The sequence below is a fragment of the Vicugna pacos genome, chromosome 10, assembly GCF_048564905.1.
Source record: "Vicugna pacos chromosome 10, VicPac4, whole genome shotgun sequence".
Lineage (NCBI taxonomy): Eukaryota > Metazoa > Chordata > Mammalia > Artiodactyla > Camelidae > Vicugna > Vicugna pacos.
This window is the reverse complement of record NC_132996.1, coordinates 61,293,769-61,309,476: the sequence shown is the minus strand read 5'-3', so window position 1 is coordinate 61,309,476 and position 15,708 is coordinate 61,293,769. Positions and strand designations below refer to the sequence as shown.

At 38.9% G+C, this 15,708-nt stretch overlaps 2 long non-coding RNA genes across 2 annotated transcripts; one reads left to right on the top strand and one right to left on the bottom strand.

Moving 5' to 3' along the window:
* Nucleotides 1-11,075: 11,075 nt before the first annotated feature.
* Nucleotides 11,076-13,096, bottom strand: LOC140698784 (uncharacterized). The gene is made up of 4 exons (XR_012076735.1): nucleotides 12,902-13,096; nucleotides 12,426-12,542; nucleotides 12,163-12,215; nucleotides 11,076-11,250 (listed from the first exon to the last, which is right to left on the bottom strand). It is a non-coding gene; the product is annotated as an uncharacterized lncRNA (long non-coding RNA).
* A 101-nt stretch (nucleotides 13,097-13,197) lies between these two features.
* On the top strand, nucleotides 13,198-14,688 carry LOC140699036 (uncharacterized). Its single transcript, XR_012077072.1, has 2 exons — nucleotides 13,198-13,312; nucleotides 14,282-14,688. It is a non-coding gene; the product is annotated as an uncharacterized lncRNA (long non-coding RNA).
* Nucleotides 14,689-15,708: the final 1,020 nt, after the last annotated feature.

Here is a 15,708-nt window from a genome sequence, read left to right as displayed (position 1 = left end):
CCCTTTTCTAGAGTCAAGAGTGCTCTTTGATCACAGTTTAGACTTGATATTTCTCGAAGATGCCATTTTCTGTTTGTGGTGCCCCAGAGTGAGGGTTAGTGAACTATGGGCTGTGGGCCAAGTCTGCTGCCACCTGTTTTTGGAAAGAAAACTTCTGTGGAACACAGCCACGTCAGCCACTTGCTTTCATGTGATGGCAGCACAGCTGAGTAGCTGCAATGGAGGTCATGGAGCTCACAAAGCCTAAAATACTACTTCTGGCCCTTTATAGAAGAAGTTTGCCGACTCTGGGTCCACAGCATAAACTTAACTTGTCTTCCCCTTGATTTCTAACTTTGGCCACGATCCCGGGTCAGTCTGATACCAGGATCCGGGCTCAGCCTGGGGCTATTGAAGAGGACAGTTCCACAAATTCTACAATTCAAAGGGGTTTTCTTCATCTACTTGATGTCAAATTTTGCCATGTGTTTCCCACCTCCTCTGATAGACTTGGGGCCCCAGAAGAGCAGATGACTTCACATCTAAAGGCGGGAAATAGCATGCATAAACAAGGACTTGATTTGCCGGAAAACTGCTCTCAATAACGCTATCCTATAGTCACGACACATTCCATTTGCCCTATGTAACATCTAACTCCAGAGGAGGCTGCCCAAGAATGCACTTGAGTGCATTGGACCTGGTCCAAAAGTCAAAATGACTAAGACCAATCCTGTGCTTTCCCAACTATGCCTGGATTTGAAATAAGTTCTCTAGACTTTGTAGTTCCCATGGAAGACCAAGCAAACGTGCGTATTGAATGGTCCTGGTTTCTAATCAAACACCCAATGCTTCTCCGCCCAATGTGCCTTTTTTGATGCTCTCATAGCAATTTGATTCCATCAGAGAAAGCCTCTATACCTGGCACCTTCAGCTCCCATTAATTCAATAAACACGTCCTATAGTAGGTCTTAAATTTCTTCTTTGATGCTAGGCAAACTGGGGAAAGAGATGGGAGCCATTTAATCTGAACTTTACATCGACAAAGAACTCAGGTTCACTTTTGGCATCATCTACAAAAGAACTTAGAGACATGATGCTATACGGATGGAACTACACTTGATTCTGGACCGTGACTTGAATTAAGATTGCTTTAAAGTTGTAGTACACACACACACACACACACACACACACACACACACACACACACACACACACAACGGAATACTACTCAGCCATTAAAAAGAATAAAATAATGCCATTTGTAGAAACATGGATAGACCTGGAGATCGTCATCCTAGGTGAACTAAGCCAGAAAGAGAAAGCAAAATACCATATGATATCACTTATATATGGAATCTAAAAAAAAGACACAAATGAATCTATTTACAAAACAGAAACAGACTCACAGATATAGAAAACAAACTTATGGTTACCAGTGGGGGGAAAGGTGGGAAGGAATAAATTGGGAGTTTGAGATATGCAGATACTAACTACTATATATAAAATAGATAAACAACAAGTTTATACTGTAGAGCACAGGGAACTATATTCAATACCTTGTAGTAACCTACAATGAAAAAGAATATGAAAAAAATATATGTATGTATACATATGACTGGAAGTCACCCCCCCTTCTGAACCTCTTTCCTGGCAAAAGGCAGAAAGATTAGCCCAGGGCAAGGCTTATTTTTAAACCTCAGACATGGGGCAACCCCGGAACTGTCTACTGCATCAGTAAAACCAAGATGCAGACTTCCTGACACACAGCTGTAACCTAGTATTGCATACACTCAAATATTATTAGAGGATGAACAACCAGCAGAACTGTCTGCCAATTACCTATTTAACTTGGCCCAGTGCTGCCCACAAAGCTGATGTTAATATATATGTCTACGCACACACATATACATACACATATAATATACACACTATATATACATACACATATTCACACATGTATATAATGAGGTGAATTAACACTAATTTCTGAAATTTTGCTTCCAGTTTCAGGTGATAGGGATGAAAGCTACTGCATCTTTACACGATCTGGTGAAACACAGAATCTAAAGGGCCACTTCAGGATGGGGTGTCCATTCATCTAATACAGCTTCATTAGGATGTCTAGACATCCAGGATGTAGGGGCTAAATAAGGTAGCCCCTGCCTCTGAGGGGCTCATGGGCAATGGGAGACACCAGCTCCAACATAAGGCCATGGAAAGTGCTGTTCAAAGATACAAACCAGATGCTGCTGTATATCCAAGGAGGAATTATCTGGAGCAATGAACTGGGGCTGGAGGAAGACTTCACTTAGAAGTAATATTTTGCAGGTCCTTGCAGAAATGGAAGCTTATAAGAGACAGAGATGAGAAAGAAGGATTTCAATTCAATTTAACAAGCATGATGTAATCACCTACCCTCTACCAAAAATACTAAATCCCAAGCCTTTCTTAGAATAGATGTTCAGGAAACATAAGCTTTTGTAATACTATTGTGATGCTAAGTGCAGACAGGGCCAGCGATAAGCACCTTTGTTCTTTTAGAAAAGGCATCCCAAGGGGAAGGTATAGCTCAGTGGTAGAGTGCATGCTTAGCATGCATGACGCCCTGGGTTTCAAAACCCAGTACCTCCATTAAAAATAAATCAGTAAATAAATAAACCTAATTACCACCCCCCCGCAAAAGTGAGTAAATTCTTTTTAAGAAAAGGCATCCCTCCTCTAGACATTTAGAGGTCAAAATCAGTGTTCATGACTTGGTGAGTCAGGCTAGATTCCAGTCCCACCTACAAACCCACTTAGCCCTCCCACTGAACTCCTTTGCACAGTGAACCACCTGCTCAACTATACATGGCAACCCTGGGTACAGGAAACACGAAGATGAATAAGGCATGATTGCCTTGAGGAGCTCATCTGGTCAAGAAGAAAAACTATATAATACTGTATAAGTGACATAATAAGGTATGTGCAAATATTATAGGAAGGAGCAGCAAGAGAGAGATGTGGTCAAAGATCATAAAACATAAAGCATGTGTCCAGTTTAGGGAAGGCTGAATACTCTAGGGCAGAAGAGGGAAGGCAGCTTTTATTTTAATTTTGGGGGGAGGTAATTAAGTTTATTTATTTATTCTTGGAGGAGGTACTGGGGATTGAACCCAGGACCTCGTGCATGCTTAACATGCGCTCTACCACTTGAGTTACACCCTCCCCTAGGTAGTTTTATTTCTCTAGCCCAGTGGTTCCCAAGCCTAAGAGATCATCAGAATCACTTGAGGAGCATGTAAGACATTATAGACTCCTGCCCAGAGTAGGTCTGGGGTGGAGCCTAGGAATCGTTATCATCACGAGTTCCTGCAGGTGATTCCAACAATCTCCTGGATTAGAAACTTCAGGTGTGAACCCAGCCCCCACTCAGCCACTACTCACCCAGCACCCAATTTCTCTTGGTGAAGTAACAGCATTCAGAAACTCTCCCTAAGATAAAAGGAAATGAAAGTTCTGCGGTTGCTTTAGCTGACTGCCCAGGTGAAGTTTCAGTTCTGCTTTAGAAAGAGAAAGGCCATCTAAGGTGATCAACACCTCCGAAGGGCGGGCTACACAGCGTTATAGGAGCATTTTCGATCCACTGATACAACTGCTGGGAGGATGCCGGGAGAGGGGAGGGGCAGCCTGGCTGGGACGGTGACCCAGGGGCAGGAGTCCTGATGACGAACCCTCAGAGGAAACTGTTCTGGTGTCTGTGAACCTGACTATGACGGTTTTCACTGAAGGACTTTTCCTTTCTGACGTCCTTGATTATGATCTTGGACTGTGTACTTGGGGAATTCAGTGCTTGGGTTACCCAGCTAGAAGATGAAGCGTGTTCCCTGGATATCAGCAAGGCAGGTGTGTGCGCACGCGCTCACACACACACGAAAAAGAAAAAGAATTTGATTAAAAACTTTCTTTTCTAATTTTTTTTTAGGGGGGAGGTGATTAGGCTTATATATTTATTTTAACGGAGGTACTGGGTACTGAACCCAGGGCCTTATGCATGCTAAGCAGGCACTCTACCACTGAGCTATACCGTCCCTGCCATTTTTTTCTTTTTTAAAAAAGCTCTGGTGAAAAATAATATGAAAATGAATGTACGTATGTTCATGTACGACTGAAGCATTATGCTGTACACCAGGAATTGACACAACACTGTCAACTGACTATATTTCAATTTAAAAAATATAAACAAAAAGCTCTGATGCAAAAAAAAAAAGCTCTGATGACATGAAAAAAATAATGTTTTCCCTCAGGTTTATTTATTATACATTGTTCTTAGTTCACATTACTTGTAGGAGTGGAGGTGCACTACAATTTTTTTTGCTTTTTTTAATTAATAAACTTAACTTTTGAGAACAGTTTTAGGTTTACAGCACAATTGAGTGGAAAGTACAGAGTTCCCTAACTGAATCACTATGCTGTACGCCAGAAACTAACACAACATTGTCAGCCAAAAAATTTTAAAAAAAAGTACAGAGTTCCCATATATACTCCTTTGACCTCACATGAGCACAACCTCCCCCACAATGAAAATCCCCTTACATTAGAGTGATACACTTGTTACAATCAGTGGAACTACACTGACACATCATTGTCACTTGAAGTCCATAGTTTACATTAGGGTTCACTCTTGGTGTCCTACAGTCTATGGGTTTGGACAGATCATAATGACATGTATCCATCACTGCATTATTGTACGGAATGGTTGCACTGCCTTGAGAATCGTCTATGCTCTGCCTATTCACCCCTCCTCCTCCCTGCAGCCCCTGGTAACCATTCATCTTTTTACTGTTGCCACAGTTTTGCCTTTTCCAGAATGTCATGTAGTTGGAATCACACTATATAGCCTTGTCAGATTGGCTTCTTTCACTTAATAATATGCATTTTTTAAAGTTTCCTCCATGTCTTTTCATGGTGTGATAGCTCATTTCTTTTTAGAACTGAGTAACAGTCCATTCACCTACTGAAGGACATCTTGGTTGCTCCCAAGCTCTGACAGTTATTAAAAAGCTGCTAGAAACACCTGTGTGAAGGTTTTATGCGGACATAAGTCTTCATTTGGGCAAATACTAAGGAGTATGATTGCTGGGTCACATATTCAGAGTACGTTTACTTTTCTAAGAAAATGCCAAACTGTCTTTCAAAATGACTGTACCATTTTGCAGCCCCACTAACACCTATGAGAGTTCCTCGTCATCATTGTTGTTGTCAACGTTTTGGATTTTGGCCATTCTCATAGGTGTGTAGTGGTATCTCATGGTTTTAATTTGCAATTTCTAATTGCATATGTTGCTGAACATCTTTTTATGTGCTTACTTGCCGTCTGTATATGTTCTTTGGGGAAGTGTCTATCCAACCTGTTGACCATTTTTTAACTGGGTTGTTCATTTTCTTATTGTTGAGTTTTAGGGTTCCTTGTATGTTTCAGATACGATCCTTTATAGGATGAATCTTTTGCAAGTATTTTCCCCCAGGCTGTGGCTTATCTTCTCATTCTCTTGACAGTGTCTTTCTCAGAGCAGAAGTTTTTAATTTTAATAAAGCTCAGCTTTTCAGTTACTTTTTTAGATCATATCTTTGGTGTTCTATCTAAAGTCACTGCCATACCCAAGGTCATCCAGGTTTTCTCCTATGTTATCCTCTAGGAGTTTTGTAGTTTTGCATTTTACATTTAGGTCTATGATCTATTTTGAGTTACTTTTTGTGAAGTGTGTTAAGGTCCGTGTCTAAATTAATTTTATTGCACGTGGATGTCCAGTTGTTCCAGCACCATTTGTTGAAAAGATTATCTTCGCTCCATTGTTCTGCCTGTGCTCACTTGTCAAAGATCAGTTGACTATACCCATGTGAGTATGTTTCTGGGCTCTCTATTCTGTTCCACTGGTCTAATAGTCTTTTCTTTCACCAATATCACACTGTATTGATTACCACAGCTTTTATAGTCTCGAAAGTGAGCAGTGTCAGTTCTCCAGTTTTGTTCTTCTTCAAAATCAAGTTAGCCATTCTGAGTCTTTTGTCTTTCCATATAAACTTTAGAATTGGTTTGTCTTCACCCAAAAATAACTTGCTGGGATTTTGATTGGCATTACATCAAATCAAGCTGGGAAGGACTGACATCTTTGCAATATTGATTCTTCCTATCTGTTCATGGAATAAGTCTCCATTTATTTAGCTCTTCTTTGATATCTTTCATCAGAGTTTTGTTGTTTTTCTCACAAATTTTTCAAATATTTTGTAGGTTTTTCAGTTTGGCAGTTGCTATGTAAGGAGTATTTTTTTTTTAATTTCAAATTCTATGTGTTTGTTGCTGGTATATAGGAAAACAATTGTCTTTTGTATATTTACTTATTATTTTGAAATCTTGTTGTAGTAACTTACTAGGTTCATGAGGGGCTTTTTGGTCAATTTTTTTCAAATTTTCTACACAGATAATCATGTCATCTGCCTAAAAAAGCAGTTTTATTTGTCCTTTCCCAATGTGTACACCTTTTATTTCCTTTTCTTGACTTACTATATTGGCTAGGACTTCCAGAATAATGTCAAAAAGCAGTAGTGAGAGGCAACCTCTCGCCTTGTTCCTGATCTTAGTGGAAATACTTCTACTTTCTAACCATTATGTGTATCAGGTGTAGGTTTTTGTAGACGTTCTTTATCAAGTTTAGGAATTCTATTCCTCTATTCCTAGTTGCTAAGAGTTTTTCTCATGAATGAATGTTGGAATTTGTCAAATGCTCTTTCTGTACCTAATCCTATAATAATGTTATTTTTCGCCTTTATTTTGTTGATGTGATTTTCAACTGTTGAACCAGTCTTACATATCTGGAATAAATCCCACTTTGTCATGGTGTATAGTTCTTCTTAAACATAGTTGAATTTAATTTACTAATATTTTGTGGAGGATTTTTCCATTTTAATTCATGAGAGATATTGGTCTGTAGTTTTCTTTTCTTATAATTTCTTTATCTGATTATGGTATTAGAGTAATGCTGGCCTCAGAAAATGAGTTAGGAAGTCTCCCCTCTGATTATATCCTCTGGAAGAGATTGCAGAGGACAGGTATAATTTCTTCCTTAAATGTTTGGTAGACTTTATCAGTGAACCCTTCTAGGCCTTGTACTTTCTGTTTTGGAAGGTTGTTGATAATTTATTCAATTTCTTTAATAGATATAGACCTATTTAGGTTTTCTATTTCTTTTTGTGTGAGTTCTGGCAGATTGTGTCTTTTAAAGTATTGATCTATTTCATCTATGTTATCAAATTTGTGAGCATAGAGTTGTTCATAACATTTCTTTATTATCCTTCTCAAAAAATTATTTTAAAGCATCACTTTTGTTTGTTTGTTTGTTGAGGGGGTAATTAGGTTTATTTATGTATGTATTTATTTAAGTGGAGGTACTGGGGATTGAACCTAGGACCTTGTGCATGCTAAGCACATGCTCTGCCACTTGAGATACACCCTCCCCCTTTATTATCCTTTCAATGCCCATAGAATCTGAAGTGTCTCATGAATGTCTCCTCTTAAGTTTCTTTTTTAAAAATTGACGTGTAGTTGATTTACAATTTCATATTAGTTTCTGGTGTGCTGTAAAGTGATTCAGGTATATATGTGTGTGTGTGTGTGTGTGTGTGTGTGTATACATATATATACACACACATATAAATATACCTGAATATATATACATGTGTATATATATACACACATACATATACATACATATATATTCTTTTTCAGATTCTTACCCATTACAGTTTATTATAAGATATTGATTATAGTTCTCTGTTCTATACAGTAGGACCTTATTGTTTATCTATTTTATATATAGTAGTGTATATCTGCTAATCCAAAACTCCTAATTTATTCCTCCTCCACCCCTCTCCCTTTGGTAATGGTAAGTTTGCTTTCTATGTCTGTGTCTGTTTGTTTTGTAACTAAGTTCATTTGTATTATTTTTTTAGATTCCACATATAAGTGATATTTGTCTTTTTCTGACTTATTTCATTTAGTATGATAATCTCTAGATCCATCCATGTTTCTGCAAATGGCATTATTTCATTCTTTTTTATAGGTGAGATTGTGACCCATACCATTTTTCTTCCCTCTAAAGAACTGCTTTTAACATTTCTTGCAGGGCATGTTTACAAGCAACAAGTTCTCTCAATTTTTGTTTGTGTAAGAAAGTCTATTTTTCCTTTACTTTTGAAGGATAGTTTTGCAGGGTATAGAATTCTAGGTTGGTGGGGGTTTCTCTCAACACTTTAGAAATTTCATTCCATTTTTCTTGCTTGTATGGTTTCAAGGAGAAGTTGGATGTAATTGTTACCTTTCTTTTCTATAGGTATTTTTCCCATTGGCTTCTTTCAAAATTTTATATTTATCTTTGATTTTCTGAAGTTTGAATATGATATGCATATGTGCAACATTTTTGGCATTTATCCTGCTTGGAGTTCCTTGAGCTCTCTGGTTCTGTGGCTTGGTGTCTGACATGAATTTGAGTTAATTTTCAGTCATTACTGCTTCCAATATTGCTTCTATTTCTTTCTCTTTTTATTTTCCTTCTGGTATTCCTGTTACATGTATGTTACACCTTTTGTAACTGTCCTACAGTTCTTGGATATTCTATTCTGGGGTTTTTTTTCCCGGTCTTTTTTTTTTTTTTTTTTTCCTCTTGGCTTTTCAGTTTTGGAAATTTCTATTATCATATTCTCAAACTCAGAAGTTTTTTCCTCAGCTATGTCCATTCTTCTAACGAGCCCATCAAAGGCATTTTTCATTTGTTTTTTATCTCTAGTATTTAAAATTATTTTTTCCTTAGAATTTCCATCTCTCTATATTACCCATCTGTTCTTTCATGTTGTCTACTCTTTCCATTAAAATCTTTGGTATAGTAATCATAGTTTTAAAAAATTCCTTGTCTGACATTTGCAACATTCCTACATTATTGCCTCTGGTTCTGATATTTGTTCAATCTCTTTAAACTATGTTTCTTGCCCTTTAGGGTGCTTGTAAATTATTGTTGAAAGGTGAACATGATGCACTGGGTAAACAGAACTGCAGAAAATAGGCCTTTAGTAATATGATGGTAAAGGGTGAGGGGGGAGAAGTGTTCTATAGTCCTACGATGAGGTCTCAGTCTTTCGGCGAGCCTGTGCTCCTGGACTGTGAACTTCACCAGTGCTTTTAACACCCATCCACCCCCAACCGCAGTTGGGCCAGTATGGGGCTATGAATTTCCCCTTTCCCATGTGGAAGGCTAGAGGGGGCTAGAGTTGGATATTTCTGTTCTGCCAAGGTTAAGTTAGGCTCTGATAAAGCCCCAGTAGCTTAAGCTCTGATAAAAGAGTTTCTCCTGAGGGCAGGTCTTATTAAGAAGAACAGAATACTCTAACATACTTCAAAATGGTTCCTTTTTCTCCTCCACCTGCTGGAAGTATGAGTGCCCTTCTTCATTATTCACTGTGAGGAATATTAGTACAAAAGTGTGGGCCCCTCCCTTATGACTGGGTCCCCCTGGGGTTTTTAACTCTTAGAGTTGTCTGCACTGAGCCTCCAGAAACTTGTCAAGTACAGTTCAGGTTTTCCTACCCTACCGTTGATTCCCATGGTGGTTTCTGCTCCCATAAGTTATGATTCTCTGTATCTACTGATCTGTCTCAGTGGTTTGCCCTGTGACCTCATTTCTTTGATGGATCTAGGAAAATTTTTTTTCGTTTGTTCAACTTTTTACTTGTTGTTAGGATGGTGCAGTAATTTCTAAGCTCTTTACATGCCAGACAAGAAACTGGAAGTCCCCCACCCTTCAATACTGAGGGGTCTCTAAAAGGTCTTCCTCTGCCCTAGGAGAACTGCATTTTGGTTAACATTTGTCAAGCAACATCTTACCAGGTGTCTGGTAAACACTTTCACACTTGTTATCTCACTAAGTCCTTAGAACAGCTCTGAGAGGAAGGTATTAAAATTACCCCCATTTTATAGATGAGGAAACTGATTCTCAAAAAATGTAAATGACTCACAACAATTACATAAATAGAAAGTGGTAGAGCTAAGATTAAAACCAGGTCTTCTTCTAATTCCAAGGATGGGGAGACTGAACTTTAGGACATTAAAAGTCTCAAGAGATAACTTTAGAAAATTAAAAGTCTTGAGTGATTTCCTGCTCCCCCAGCTCCTGTGGGACCGTCACTTGTGTTTTGGTTGGCATAGAGGTCGGGACACGAGGGAAGCTGAGATCTACCCACTGAATCAGTGTTGTAGCAGAGGCTTGAGCAACTATATGGCCATTGCAATCAGGTTTATTCTGACTTACCAAACTACACTGCCACAGCTAGCAAAAAACTGTTACAGTCCAATTTCAAAAAGCACTTCTTCCATTTTATTTTTGACTGTAGAGACCAGAGGTTCGTCATCAGGGTCTAGAGTTCCTCAAGGGTCCTCAAGGGCATCAGGAAGTTCATGAACCTCTTGTGGGGAGGTTATAGCTCAGTGGTAGAGTGCATGCTTAGCATGCACAAGTTCCTGGATTCAATCCCCCATACCTCCATTTAAAAAAAAAGTTCGCAATTGACAACATTCTTTGGTCCCTTTCACTTTGCAAATACATAGAAAAATAATTTCTTACAAAAAAATAAAAATAAAAGAGGGGAGGGCATAGTTCAAGTGGTAGAGTGCATGCTGGGCTCAATCTCCAGTACCTCCTCTTAAAATAAATAAATAAACCTAATTACCTCCCCTTCCCCTCCAAAAAAACTTTAAAACACTAAATTAAAAAAAAAAAAGACACTTGGGAAAAAAAGTGTAATAGTTTAAAAAAAAAGAAGTTTGTGAACCTCTTAAAACTGTGCTGCATTGTGTAGGTGTGAGAAAATGAATTTTTCTGAGGAGAGGCTTTATCCTTTTCATTAAAATTCTCTAAGAGTTCTCTCATGCAAACAAGTTTAGAAATAATTAATATAGGCTTATGTCTGAGAAGAGTTTGTTTTTAAATTTTCTAACTCCAGCCTAGGGAGAGAACCAGATACTAGTAAGGAATGCAGCAGTTCATATCAGGAAATAATAATCACACTAATACTTCAGTAATTACTTTTTTCCTCTGTGCTGATCGAGACATAGATCTGGCTTTGGTGAAACCAAAAAAAAGAAACCCCAACGATTTGTGCTAAGACCAAGAGGATGCATCTGTTTCCTGAATCAGCCAGATCAAATGAGCACTGCATGAAACGCGGCCTGTACTGAGACTTCATTTTCTTCCAAAGACAGATGAAGCAGTTGCACTCAAAGGGAGAAAGAAAAAGAAAAAAAAAATTAAGCCTAGGCAAAATCAGAACTATGATGCCAATGGATTTCTTGAAATGGTACCTTCTCCAAACTAAAATTCATTCCTAACAGGTATTATTTCTTTTTTTTTTTTAATTTTTGTTGGGGGGGAAGGTAATTAGGCTTATTTATTTTATTTTAATAGAAGTACTGGGGATTAAACCCAGGACTTCGTGCATGCTAAGCACTCATTCTACCAATGAGCTACACCCTCCCTCCTCTAACAGGTATTATTTCTAAAGTGCCTGTAAAGTAAATCTAGTCTGAAATTTTTATACAGTGGAGGCTTTGGCTCAGTCCGTCTGATTTATTTTGGCAAGGACTGCATTGTATTCTGCCCCCAGCTCCTGCGTCTTTCCCCATCTTCCACCTGCCTGCCAAGATCCAGTCACGTTCAGTTCTTTGACATTCTCTCACTTGCCTCTGCACTTTGCATTTGCTTTTCCCTCTGCTTGAAATACTTTCACTTCCTCATCCCCTGGCTATCTCCTCCTCAGCCCAAGGGACATCTCTTCTAGGGAGCTTTCTTCAACCCCTTCAGAGAAATTTTCTGTCCCTGGTATCTCTGTAGTATCCTGTGTGTACCCTTCTCCACGAGCACCGTTCCACCTAAGCTCCTTGAGGGCAGGAGCCATCTCTCTCACCCAGGATCTCTAAGCATGTCTGACACATAATAAGCTTTTACCAGATATGTGTAAAATGAATGAGTGGCTAATTTCCCATCCATGCCTAATAAGAAGCATTAAGTAATAGACCCTTGTGCAAATATTCTGGAAGTAACTGAAATACTCTCTGTTCTCTTTTTCCCACCTCTTGGAACCGGGGATTTTAGAAATACTGACCTCTCAATATTAAAAAGCTCAATTTAACACCCCCCCCCCACATCAAAGGAGCTCTAAGAAAAAAGGAAAAGATAATCTGATTTATTTGAAGAAAACAGATTCTATGTAATACAGTAAAACAAAAGAAAAGTTTGAGATTTTAGTCTCAAAAATACGTTTCTTTTTTCTGAAGATATTACTTTGATGTTCAGGGTAAATAGCTATTGTTGACCTCTTTTTTTAAAAAAATCTGCTGCATGTGACATATAAATTCCTTTAACTACCTGTCTTTCCAAGCGGCCGAATAAGAGCTGCTGCTTTAGTCATAATGCTGCTCAGCTCTAAGTTTGAGAAATGTGGTTGCAAAACTGAGATGATATGAAGCTTTTAACTTCTTTCCTCTAAGAAAGGTGATACATGGAGAGAAAAAAGGAAAACAGACCAGAGATCAGTGACTTTGGTAATGACATCTGAGAAGACCTGAGCCTGGTCTCCAACTGCTGAATGTGCTTAAGGCAAGTGAAATGGATCAAATCACATACAAAAAGAAATATTTTAATCCCACAAATGGGACTTGAAATAAATTCAAATTTTAAAGAATAGAATAGCTGCTCTTTTTCCCGGAAGCAGGTAGCTGTATAAAATGACCAGCTGATACCACAATTCTCATTCCTTTTTCATGTTGAAATGGTAAAAGATCATAGGCTTTCAGATTTAAAAGAGACTTTGAAGATCAGTTCCTCCATGCTCTCACTCTTACCCATCCTGATTTGATTCTGCCATTATATTCCTGGGGAGCACAGGTGGAATCCAACCTAAAATAGGCTTTCTCAGAAGGATCTGGTCCTCTGAATAGTTGCCCCAAGGATCATCTGGTCTAAGCACCTTCACTTCTCTCACAAGGAAGATGATGTCTAAATAAAAGCTCCTGACAGGTGTGTCTAGTACTTTACAACGTACAAAGCACGTTCTCATCTCAGAATCTGATTCAATAAAGAAGGATTCCGAGGCTTCCCAGGATCACCCAGCTTGTTAATGTTGGAACCTGGACCAGAATTCCTGGTATAATACCCTTTCTCCTTCACTATGATACTTACAGAAAATTATTTCAAAATGCTATTTATATGATCCTGAGCAGGAGGGTTTGGCCATATCCAGGTGTAATATGGAGGCAAGTTATAGATTTTGATGTTTCACAATGAAATTAACAAATCCCTTGATGAGGTGGGCACACTGCACACAGCCCTTAAGGAAATGTGAAAGAGATATCTCAAAGCTGCAGTGAAACTGGTAACACCAAAGTCAGTGGTGGTTTGCCTCATTTTAAAGCACGTCACTGGATTATTTGGGAAGATGTGTCATAAGCAGTGCTCTCAAACTTTAATGCATATAGAGGCATCTCACGATCATGGTAAATGCAGATTCTGATTCAGTCTTGGGTGGGGCCTGAGGTAATGTATTTCTAACATTCCTCCCCAGTTTACTGATGCTACTGGTCCAAGGAGCAGACTGTGAGCAGCTAGTTGTACGGTAGAACTAGAAAGTTGTAGAAAGCAGAAGACTCAGATCCCAGTCTCAACTGTACATTTATGGGCCATTTGATCTTGGGCAAGTCTCACTCTAAGTGTGTTTCCTCTCCTGAAGAGTAGGGGTTATTATGCTCACGCCTCTGTATGGACCAAGAGCTTGAGACTGTCATGTGCCATTCATTTTCTGGGACTTTGTCTTAAACGTGCATACAGAGATGTTTATCACAATACTTTTTACAATAGTGAAAAAGAAGAAGACACCTAAATAGCCAAAATTAGGGAAATATTTTAGAGTAAGCTAGGATAGATCCATTGAACTGAATATTAAGCAGGTACCTAAAATCATGTTTAGGGAGAAGACATAAGAATATGGGGGAAAATGTGCATGCAATAACATTAAGTTTTTAATCCAAAGTACAAAACTGTATACACAGAATAATCTCTACACTAAATATATAAAAATCTCTGCCTTCTTGGCTGACTCACAGGGACACCGAAGATAAAATGTGACAGCAATTGATAACTCACTATGTAACTATGACATGTTATTATAATTATTTTCTAACAGCATTGAGAAAATCCAGGTCAGGTCTCATTCCCTCTTTTGGCAGGCTGCCCTAATTTACTGCAACATAATGTTTCCTCGAAGAGCCAGCTTCAATCTGGACATCCCCTCTTAGCAGAAAGAATTCATTCTGACTATGATTGAAAATATGAATCCAAGAAGCAAAGAATGTGTATTTCCTATTTCTGTTGTTATCCTGGAGAAATAGGAAGAAGAGGGCAATTTTTAAGGAGTTTTCTGGGACAAACTGTTTAAAAGGTAAAGTCTGAAGGGTAGAAGGTTATTTTAAGATCAACCTTGAGTCTGAAACCTAGATTTGACATATATTGGTTGTGGGACCTTCAACAAGTCAAAATCAATTTCTCTTGCCTCCAATGTCCAAATCTGTAAAACAGCCCTTGTAGTATTCATCTTATAAGGTAGTCTGAGGATTAAATGAAATAATCAACAAAACATGCCTGGAATCATGTCTGGTACACAGCAGACTCTCTACAAGTTACATAGCCGATTGTGGAAGACATGCCCTGGGTATGCGTGGGCGCTTTGACTTGCTTGGAACCAGCAGAATGTGGCGAATGTGATTAGTGTTACAATTATACACACAAGGTTCCGCCTGGTTAGCACACACTGCAGAGATTTGCTCTCCATTACTAGCTTGGAAGAAGTAAACTGCCGTGTTGCGAGGGGGCTTACGGAGAGAGCCACCTGGCAAGGAGTTGTCGGCAGCCTCTAGTAGCTAAAAGTAGCCTTAGCTTATGACCAACAAGAAAACAGAAACCTCAGTCACACAATCGTAAGGACATAAATTCTACCAACAACCTGAATGATCTTGGAAATTAACTCTTCCCACGTGGAGCCTGCAGACTGAACTACGTCATAGCCCAGCTGCCTCCTTAATTACTGCTTGCTGAGCTCCTGGACAGATGACCCAGCTAAGCCAAGCCAGGCTCCTGACACATAGGACTGTGAGATAACAAATGTACTGCTTTAGCGGGGAGGGTATAGCTCTAGTGGTAGAGTGCGTGCTTAGCATGCATGAGGTCCTGGGTTCAATCCCCAGTACCCCCCTAAAAGTAAATAAATAAATAAACCTAATTAACCCCCCCAAATAAATTTTTAAAAATGTATTGCTTTAAACCTCTGGATTTGTGGTAATTTGTTACACGGCAATACAAAGCCAATGCATTACATAAAGCAGATATCTCAGACTCACCATCTGCACATTGCTTACAATGAACAAGCTCACCTCCATTTCACCAAGGTTTACATAGCACCCTTGGTGAAATAGTGGATAGTGGATAGCACCACTATCCAGCTGGGGCCAAATCAAAGGATAAGAGACTGAGCCTGCCTTGGAAGAGCTAAAGGTCAGTGGAGGAGACAGAGAAGAAAACAAAAAAAGGACAATAAAAGGAGGTAAGTGCTGTGATCGAGATAGCAGAGCTTCACATTTCATAAAGAATCTGGCTAGGT